Source organism: Mus caroli, chromosome 18, assembly GCF_900094665.2.
Source record: "Mus caroli chromosome 18, CAROLI_EIJ_v1.1, whole genome shotgun sequence".
NCBI classification, from domain to species: Eukaryota; Metazoa; Chordata; class Mammalia; order Rodentia; family Muridae; genus Mus; species Mus caroli.
Genome location: NC_034587.1, coordinates 53736074 through 53746722, shown reverse-complemented (window position 1 = coordinate 53746722; position 10649 = coordinate 53736074).

Genomic DNA, 10649 nt, shown 5'->3' with positions numbered 1-10649 from the left:
AGAATGTCTCTTACAGTCATTTTCCTGTGTTTTATAGCAACAGGCACCTGTCTTAAATCCTATCCATGGATTGATTTGTATTTATGTAAAGATTTGCAGCACAAGCTCAATATCTACCCCCAAGTGATGAAGCATTCCCTTTTCTCTTTCCCTTTAACTAGTACTTTAGGAAGGGTCAGAAGGAACATGAGTTTGGGTCTTCTGTTGCTACTCTCAAAACTGTCATTCAGTCCCTCACTGCAATATGCTTACTGAAACACATACTATTTGGACACTTCATTTGAGAAAACAAGATTCGCTCAAAGGAGGGGCTTTGGTTTGGTTTTGGTTTAATAATGTAACAACCTAATGTGCATCTACAACAGAAATCACAATTCAGCATGCTCTTAGGAGCCATGGGAAATGAATACTGCCCTCTCACAGTGCCCTGGATCCCGCCCCCCTTTTTTTTCATTCTCTCCAGGCTCCCAGCTCCCCTGCTCATACACTAGAACTCCTTCTGCAAAGCTGCCACTGCCCATAATTCCTTCTGAGATATCTATTCAGCATTACAATATTCTGACCAGCTTATGGCCAACTCCCTTCATCTCAGTTTTGAAGTCTTTGGAGAAATTTTATTCATATTTTACAACCAGCCACCCAGATTGTAAAGTCGTTCACTAAAACTATGAGAAGCTACATTTGCGACAAAGTCAAGTCCCTGGCCCAGTTGGTTGTTGTAACCAAGGTCATGCATGCAGACCATAATCATAGTCCCTGTCCATGCATCAGAGGATGGAAGCAGAATAGGAAATAGTGATCAGTAACTGGTATCCATGCAAAACATTTAAGAGTGTGTCATTTTGGTATGTTCATCAAAAGTCAAGAGAGTCAGTGTGGTAAGTGCATTATCAAGAATTTAAGACAGGGTGACTGAAATTCATGGCTGATTGGATTTTGGGGAAGGTAGTGATAGAGGTTTGGGAGATAGCTGTGAGGGCTCGGTGGATGGCCAGTGCCTTTGCTTTGGTTGTTGAATAAAACAAGGTACTTATTCCCTGAGACAGAGGGTGGATAAGAAAGTTGGACTTTGGTTGTGTTTGATGGCTAGAGAAAATGACACATGGTTAATATGCCATACTGTGGGACATCCAGGAACAGATTAAAATCCAAAGTGCAAACCACGGGTCTAGGTTTGGGGTACAGACTTAAGAGCTACAGGGTATGGTTGGAATTTCATCCACTTGGCATATTAGGAGCATTTACCTGGAGTATACCCATCTTTACACACAAAAGTAGAGGAAGTCACCAGCGATGGGGTAAGAGATGACAGAACTGGAAAAGGTAGGATCTTATCCACTTTCTGTTATGTGATAGCTGTGATTTGATAACACCCACACCGTTATAAGCACTGGCACTAACACACCAAACCTGATAACCAGAGATCCTTCTCCCAGGGGCTTGCATTCAAGAAGGAAAAGCACTTGACAAAGACATACATTTGTCTCCTCAGAAGATACACTTTTTCCTAAAGTACTGATAGTTTGAAATATCAAGAGATTTAAGACAGGGACTGAAGAGACTTCAGGGTTGAAACAAGGGAATTGGTGCTGCCATAAACTGAATATTCCCCAAGATACTTGGGTCCTTGTTCCCAGACTCAGGCATGTCACTTACAGTGAGAAGGAATTTGAAAGTGTGGCGCATCTCAGCATGGAGAAATCCTATTCTCCACATTTCATCTCATGTCTATGTAAGGGGGAGACAGGAAGTTAGTTTGACTGCAGAAAAGAAAGGAGGACATGTGGCTATGGAAGCAAGAGGTGAGACTGATAAAAGAAAGAAGCCCCAAGCTTAGGAATCTTAGCTTAGGAATTCCAGACACTAGACAAAGCAAAAGGTCAGCAATGGCGCCCTAGAACCTGGTTCTCAGCCTGTGGGTCAGGACCCCTTTGAGGTGTGGCCTGCTGTCGTGTTTTCCTCACCATGATGGACACTCCACCTGGGACCGTAACTGGAAAGAAACGCTCCTGTAAGTTGCTTTTGGTTATGATATTTAATCAGTGCAGTAGAAAAGTTACTAATAAGCAATACGGGAGAATACATTTGTGTTCTTTTAAACCACTGTTACCATAGCAATAGGAAGTAGTTGCAGTCGTTGAGATTGGAAGAACAGAAGTAAACTGGAAGGAATTACAGTAAAATGAGTCAGCGATTCAGAAAGCATCCATTTCACTCACTGCGCCCTCCCACACTCCTTCCCTTCTCCTCTGAGTGCATGGGAGCCCCTTGGCTTTCCCCCCACCCTGGCACTTCAAGTCTCTGCAAGGCTAGGCACTTCATCTCCCACTGAGGCCAGACAGGGCAGCCCAGCTAGAAGAACATATCCTACATACAGGCAACAGCTTCTAGGATAGCCCTGCTCTAGTTGTCCAGGACCCACATGAAGATCAAGTTGCATGGCTGTTATACATGTGCAGGGAGGCCTAAGATTCAGGCCGTGTATGTTCTTTGGTGGTTCATCTCCAAGGATCCAGGTTAGTTGATTCTGTTGGTTTTCCTGTGGAGTCCATTATTCCCTTAAGGGCTGCAATCCTGTCTCCTATTCTTCCATTAGAGTCCCCAAGACTCTAGTGGGTGGCCACTCTTTTGCTGAGGGTGTAGGCCTCTGTCTGAGTCAGTTGGTGGGTGGGGCCTCTAAGAGGACAGCCATGCTAGCTAGACTCCTGGTCTGCAAGTATAACAGAGTATCTTTAATAGTGCCAGGGGTTGGCGCTTCTCCATGGGATGGGTTTCAAGTTGAACTGGTTATTGGTTGGCTATTCCCTCAGTCTCTGCTCCATACCTAGTCCCTGCATTTCTTATAGACAGGGTAAGTTTGGGGCTGAAGGTTTTTGGGTGGATTCCTGTCCCTATCCCTCTACTGGGGTTCCTGCCTGGCCACAGGAGGTGGCCTCCCCAGCCTCCATATCCCCAATGCTGTGAGTTACAGCTTAGGATACCCCATTGATTCTTGGGACCTCCCCTATCCTAGGTTTCTGTCTCTTCCTGGAGACCACCTCACCCCCATCATTTGCTGATTTCCACTCATTCTCATGGCCATCTGGCCACCCCCTGCCCCTCCCTACACTACCCCATGCCCCACCCCAATTTCCCTCCTGATCCCCTCTTCCACCCAGATCCCTCCTATTGGCCTTTCACAACCATTCTATTCCCCCTTCCGAGTGAGGCTCAAGCATCCTTGCTTGTACCCTCCTTCCTGTCCAGCCTCCTTGGGTCTGTGAATTGTAGCAATGGCATCTGATATTTTATGGCTAATGTCCAGTTATAAGTGAATGTGTACTGCGCATGTCCTTTTGGGACTTCATGACCTCACTCAGAATGATATTCTCAGGATCCATCCATTTGCTTGCAAAATTCATGATGTCTTTGTTTTTCATCGCTGAATAGTATTCCATCATGTAAATGTACCACATTTTCTTTATTCATTGTTCAGTTGAGGGACATTTAGGTTGTTTCTGGCTATTACAAATAAAGCTGCTGTGAACATAGTTGAGCAAGTGTCTCTGTAGGATAGTGGAACATCTTTTGGTTATATGCCCAGGAGTGTTATAGCTGGGTCTTGAGGTAGAACTATTCCCAGTTTTCTGATAAACCGCCAAATTGACTTCCACAGTGTTTGTACAACTTTGCACTCCCACCAGCAATGTAGAAGTGTTGCCCTTGTTCCACATACTCGACAGCATGTGCTATCTCTTGATTGTTTGGTATTAGCCATTCTGATAGGTGTAAGATAAAAATCTGAGAGTTGTTTTGGTTTGCATTTCCCTGATGACTAAGGACTTTAAACATTTCTTTAAGTGTGTCTAAGCTATTTGAAATTCCTCTGTTGAGAATTCTGTTTAGCTCTCTGCCCCATTTTTTTAAATTGGGTTATTTGAGTTGTTGGTATTTAATTTCTTCAGTTCTTTATAAATTTTGGATATTAGCCCTCTGTCAGATGTACGATTGGTGAAGATCTTTTCCCAATCTATAGGCTGCCGTTTTGTTCTATTGACAGTGTCCTTTGACTTATTGACAGAAGCTTTGCAGTTTCATGAGGTCCTGTTTTCAGTTGTTGATCTTAGAGCCTGAGCCACTGGTGTTCTGCTCAGGAATTTGTCTCCTGTACCAATGAATTCAAGGGTATTTCCCACTTTCTCTTCAATGAGATTTAGTGTATCTAGTTTTATGTTGAGGTCCTTAATCCAATTGGACTTGAGTTTTGTGTAGGGTGATAAATATGGATCTATTTGCATTCTTCTACATGTAGACATCCACTTAGACCAGCACCATTTATTGGAGATGCTTTCTTTTTTCCATTGTATGGTTTTGTACTTTTTTTGTTATGGAGGCATATATACTCTTAGCACTTCTTTCATTGTGTCCCATAATTTTGGGTATGCTGTGCCTTCATTTTCATTTGATTCTTGAAAGTCTTTATTTCTTTATTTCTTCCCTGACTCAGAGATCATTGAGAAGAGGGTTGTTCAATTTCCATGAATGTGTAGGCTTTCTGGTGTTTCTGCTGTTGTTGAAGTCCAGCTTTAGTCCATGATGGTCTGATAAGATACGAGGCATTATTTCAATTTTCTTGTATCTGTTGAGGCTTGCTTTGTGACCAACTACATTGTCAGTTTTGGAGAAGGATCCATGAGGTGCTGAAAAGAGGTTTGTTTGTTTGTTTGTTTGTTTGTTTGTTTGTTTTTTTATGTCTGGGTGAAATATTCCATAGGTGTCTATTAGGTCCATTTCAATCATAATGTCTACTAGTTTCATTAGTTCTCTGTTTAGTTTCTGTCTTGATGACATGTCAATTGGTGAGTAGGGTGTTGAAATCTCCTGTTAATGTGTGGGGTTCAATGTGTGATTTAAGCTTTAGCAGTGTTTCTTTTACACGTGTGGGTGCCCTTGTGTTTGGGGCATAGAAGTTCAGAACTGAGATATCATCTTGGCAGATGTTTCCTATAATGAGTGTGAAGTGTCCTTTACTGTCTCTTTTGATTAATTTTGGTTGAAAGTTTATTCTTTAGATATTAGAATGGTTACTCCAGCTTGCTTCTTTGGTCTGTTTGCTTGGAAAACTTTTTTCCAACCCTTTACTCTGAGATAATGTCTATTTTTATTGCTGAGTTGTGTTTCTTGTACACAGCAGAATGATGGATCCTGTTTTCACATTCATTCTGTTAGCCTGTGTCTTTTTATTGGGGAATTGAGTCCATTGGTGTTGAGAGATATTAATGACCGGTGATTGTTATTTCAGGTATTTTGCTGTTGGTAGTGTTACTGTGTGTGTTTGTGTGTATATGTGTTGATGTGTGCTTTGCTTGCTTTTGCTGGTATGGAGTTACTTAGTTACTATGTTTTCTTGGATGTAGTTATCTTCCTGGAGTTGGAATTTTCCTTCTAGTATTTTTTGTAGGGCTGCATTTGTGGCTAGATATTGTTTAAATTTGGATCTGTGGTAATTGAGAGCTTTGCTGGGTATAGTAGTCTAGGTTGGCATCTGTGGTTTTTTAGAGGTTGCAAGATAATCTGTCCAGGTTCTTCTAGCTTTTAGAGTCTCTGTTGAGAATTTGAATGTAATTCTGATAGGTCCACCTTTATATGTTACCTGTCCTCTTTCCCTCACAGCTTTTAATATTCTTTCTTTGTTCTATAGATTTTATGTTTTGATTATTATATGGCAAGAGGATTTTCTTTTCTGGTCCAGTCTAATGGTGTTCTATACGCTTCTTGTATGTTTATAGGCATCTCTTTCTTTAGGTTGGGAAAGTTTTCTTCTATGATTTTGTTGAGAGTATTTTCTGGGCCTTGGAGCTGGGACTCTTCACCTTCTTCTCATTCAGTTATTTTTAGGTTAGGTCTTTTCATGGTATCCCAGATTTCCTGGATGTTTTGTGTCAGGAATTTTTTAGTTTTAACAGTTTCTTTGACTGGTGTATCAATTTCTTCTATTGTATCATCTATGCCTGAGATTCTCTCTTCCATCTCCTGTATTCTGTTGCTGATGCTTGCATCTGTTGTTCCTGTTCTCTTCCCTAGGTTTTCCACCTCCAGGGAAGTTTATGTTTTCTTTATTACTTCTATTTCCACTTTCAGGTCTTACACAGTTTTATTTATTTCCTTCATCTGTTTAATCTTATTTTCCTATATATCTTTAAGGGATTAATTTGTTTCCTCTTTAAAGACATCTACATGTTTGATTGTATTTTCCTGAATTTCTGTAAGGGATTTATTTATTACCTCTATAAAAAACCTCTATCATCTTTATAAGATGATATTTAAGGTCATTTTCCTTGTGCTTCAGTTGTGTTAGGATATCCAGGGCTTGCTGTAGAAGTGTATCTGTCCTCTGAAGGTGTCATAGTGCCCTGGCTTTTGTTGATTGTGTTCTTTCAAGGACCTTTAGCTATCTGGATGGCTTTGGTCCCTGGATATTCCTCTTGTAGTAGGTATTGGGAAGGGGTGTAAAGTGTCCATTTCTTAGAAAGTTTTCACAGATACCTCATTAGAGTCTCTAAAAAAAAAAAAAAATCAGAAAAGATCTGAAAAAATATCTCCTTAGTCCCAGGCAGTACCAGGACTAGACTGCCTTCATCTTCAGCCTATCTTGGAAATGATTAGTGCCTAGCAAGGGCATTCAGGAACCCCCAGGGTGGCCCTAACTCTGGAAAGTAAATTATGATAACCCTTCGTGGTCCAGAGATACATGGCTCTTGTTCACCATGGAGACCAGTATATTTTATACCATGACCCTAAGTACCTGCCATAGATGACTGTTTATGAACACAGAAATACATGTTGACCTTGGAGGCAGAGCCAGCGAAGACTGGCCTTTGGTCAGTCTGGATTAGGAACTGATGCTTTGCATTTTAACATCCCTCTGGTTGAAAGAAGGTAGCTACTATAGCTTACATTCTGAATTGAGAAACCTGAAATGTAAACCTTCAGGAAAGAGGAGAAATACTAGAGTCATACAACAGATGGGGAACAGCAACACTGAAACACAATGACTATCAATAGAATAGAAACAAGTCCAGCCAGGGTACCTTATGAGAGTTGAGAACATACCCCTTTCATATTAAAATGCTTTGTATGAGGTATTAGTGATAGAATACTTTCTGTCCTTAGAAACGGGGTAGACTGATAACAGAGACTCTTGAATGATTCAGTAACAGCAGGATGTAGAGATGATACAAGCTAAAGGCAAGTTGAATCTTTGACCAAATTAAGCTACTTACATTCATCAACATGTTATAAACTCCAAACTCTGACAGCAGTGCAGGACTACGTTAGTCAAAAGACCCCAGCCATCCCGAGTCACCACCACAGTGTCAACCAGTTCTCTGGCCTTGGAGGTAAGAGATAAAATTTTATTTTTTAAAACTTCCTCAAATAAAATAAAATAAAATAAAATAAAATAAAATAAAATAAAATAAAGGGACCAATGAGGTGACTTGTAGATAAAGGCACTTGCTGCCAAGCCCGGTGACCTGAATTCAGTATCTGGGACTCATATATTAGGAGAGAACCAACTCTCAAAAGTTGTCCTCTGGTTTCTACACGTGTATGTGCGCATGTATACACACACACAAATAAATATAAGGGGGGGGGGAGAAACTTAATGGGTGGCAAGATGGCTTGATGGGTAAACTGCTTGCCACCAAGCCTGATCACCTGAGTTAATTCCCAGAACCCTTAGGGGAGAAGGACAGAACCAACTCCCACAAGTTGTCTTTTGACTTCTTTAGGCATGGCACATGTGTGTGCACATGCAGAGAGGATACATGAAAACAAGCAGTCAAAAGTGTTCAAATACATAATGGCACTAAGCTAACTGTCGGTTGGGAAGCTCTTACACAGAGCAGCTTACTCCTTGGCCTAGTAAGTAAAGCATTGTTCTGTGTTCTTTGTTATGAGTTTAAGACCAAGAAGAGAAAATAGATGCTGACAGAGACAGAGTTGAGATGGGATGGGGGAGGGGTGTGTGTGAGAAAGAACTGCCTGGGGATCTGAGGTTTAACTATAGCTCATCCAATATTACTTTGTCAATTTATTCTTAAAGCTAGTCTCACTCTGAAGGTTCAAGGAATTAAGACATTCAGAGACTACAAATTGGAGGATTTGTTCCCACTGTGACTACTGGCTTGGAGTATCAGTCCTTCATTCTGTATGGCATCTCTAGCCTTGCAAACTAGCAAGATCCTTGAATTTGGCAAGGATCCTGCTCTGTGAAGCATTTTCAAGTTAGGAGTTTTAGCAGTGGAAGATTTCTTAAAGCCAGTAACAGAGACAAGGTGGAGAGGACTATGGGGCTTCAGAGTTCCCACCTGACAGCACGGAATGGCCTCTCTGCTGGAGGATGCAGGCCACAACCTGTCCAGGGGAGTCAGGGACTTTCAATTAGACATTCTTAAAGCTCCTTGCCTTATTAGCAGACAAAACAGTTCAGATATTTCTTTTTTACCCTATTTGTGTATAATGGTATTTTTCTGTTTATACATGGAAAGCATATTGTATGGTTCATGATATGTTTGTAATCTGCACAGAGTGAGGCCAAACGATGCCTTCAAAGGTAGCAAGAGACACTCTTGCCATTTAAACTAAATTGTCCAATGGAGAGAAGAAGAGTAAAGTTGATGATTTTAAATACTTAAGAAGAAACATCACTTTGCCACTGGTGCAGAACCTATAATTATGTGCAATTCCCTGCTTAAGACTCTTTAGTTATGCTGAACAATTGAGGAAAAAACTAAATAATGGGGAGAAGAAAAGAAGGGAGTTTTAAACACTCAATACAAGATGTTCATTTAAATAGAGACATCACCTCACCAGAAGGGAGCAGTTAAGGGTCTGATTGTCCCACTGGCATGCTATTATCAAATCGTCATCTTTAAACCATGGATTTGCAATGCTAAATCTTCATCATTAGTTTGAAGCCAGGCCTGGTTCCTCCTGTTCACATGGCATGATCATTTTTCATTGATATCTTTTTTTTTTCTCTCTGCAAAAGATAAACCTTTAAGCCTTGGAAATAAGTCTTTTTTCTTACCAAACCCATAACATGATCCTCTTTTTAATCACTGACACAGCACTATCAGATCAGAGAACAAGCCTTGCTCAGCTAGAAGCATACTGCGATTTTCATCAGAACTAAGAACATGGTTGTAGACCTCGGGAAGACACATTCAGCATAGGCTTGTCACTGGGTCTTTTAATTCTGTTCAGGAAGTGTCCTCTGAAATCCCTGATTGACAAGGGGATGCTTTCTGGTGGCTAAGTCAGGTGTCCCACAAAATAAAGAGAGCTTCCAAATGAGACGCACGAAACTTGGAGACAGGGTGATTGGAAAAGTGTTATTTGCTCTTTCCGTCGGTGTCCAAATATCCGAAGAGAGCAACTCAGAAGGATGTCATTAATGGTGAGGGACCCATGAATGAGGGGCACCATCCACATAGGAACTTGAACTTGGAGCAGGCGTGTTACATTTTTGTAGATCAGGAAGCAGAGGACAAGCGAGGGTAGGCTCTCTAACACATAAGGACCTAGCTAGGCCCTGAGTATCGCCAACATCGGGACCAAGTATTCTAACACAATGCCTGTGAGAACAAATCACATTCAACCTACAACACAGTGCCCTGGCCTCTCTGATTCCTCAGGGCTTCATCCACATCTCACACTGGAAACAGAATTAGACCAAACAAAAGGTGCTCTGGCCCTGTGTGGTTGTCCAAGCTTTTAATCCCAGCTCTCAGGAGGCAGAGGAAGGTGTGTATCTCTTGAGTTCCAGATCAGCCAAGGCAACATAGTAAAACCCTGTCTCAAGTAAATAAGTAAATAACTGGGGAAGAGGCAAATCCAAAGATGAGCGTAGTGTTCAGCTTTATGCTGCTGTAATTAATATTCCAACAGAAATAATAAAAGAGGAAAGGCTAATTTTGGCTCATAATTTTGGAGGTTTCAATACATTGTTAGTTAGCTCTGCTGCATTTGGGCCATGGCAAAGTATGATATAGTAGTAGGGTGTGCATAGCAAAGTTCTCACCTCATATTGGCCAGGAAGCAAAAACACAGGAAGAGTCCAAGTTCCTAATATCCTTCCCAAGAATATACCCTCAGTGACTTAATTTCCTCCAACTAGGCCCTACCCCTTAAAAATTCCATCAGTTCCCAATATACCTGTGATGGTTTGAATATACTAGGCCCAGGGAGTGGCACTATAAGAATGTGTGGCCTTGGAGTAGGTGTGGCCTTTTTGAGTAGGCATGTCACTGTGGGTGTGGGCTTTAGGACCTTCATCCTAGCTGCCTGGAAGCCAGTATTCTGCTAGCAGCCTTAGGATGAAGATGTAGAATTCTCAGCTCCTCCTGTACCATGTCTGTCTGGATGCTGCCATGTTTCCACCTTGATGATAATGGACTGAACCTCTGAACCTGTGGGCCAGCCGCAATTAAATGTTGTCTTTTATAAGAGTTGCCTTGTGGATGCTCACAGTCAGCTATTGGATGGATCACAGGGCCCCCAATGGACGAGCTAGAGAAAGTACCCAAGGAGCTAAAGGGGTCTGCAACCCTATAGGTGGAACAACAATATGAACTAACCAGTACTCCCCCACACACAGAGCTCAT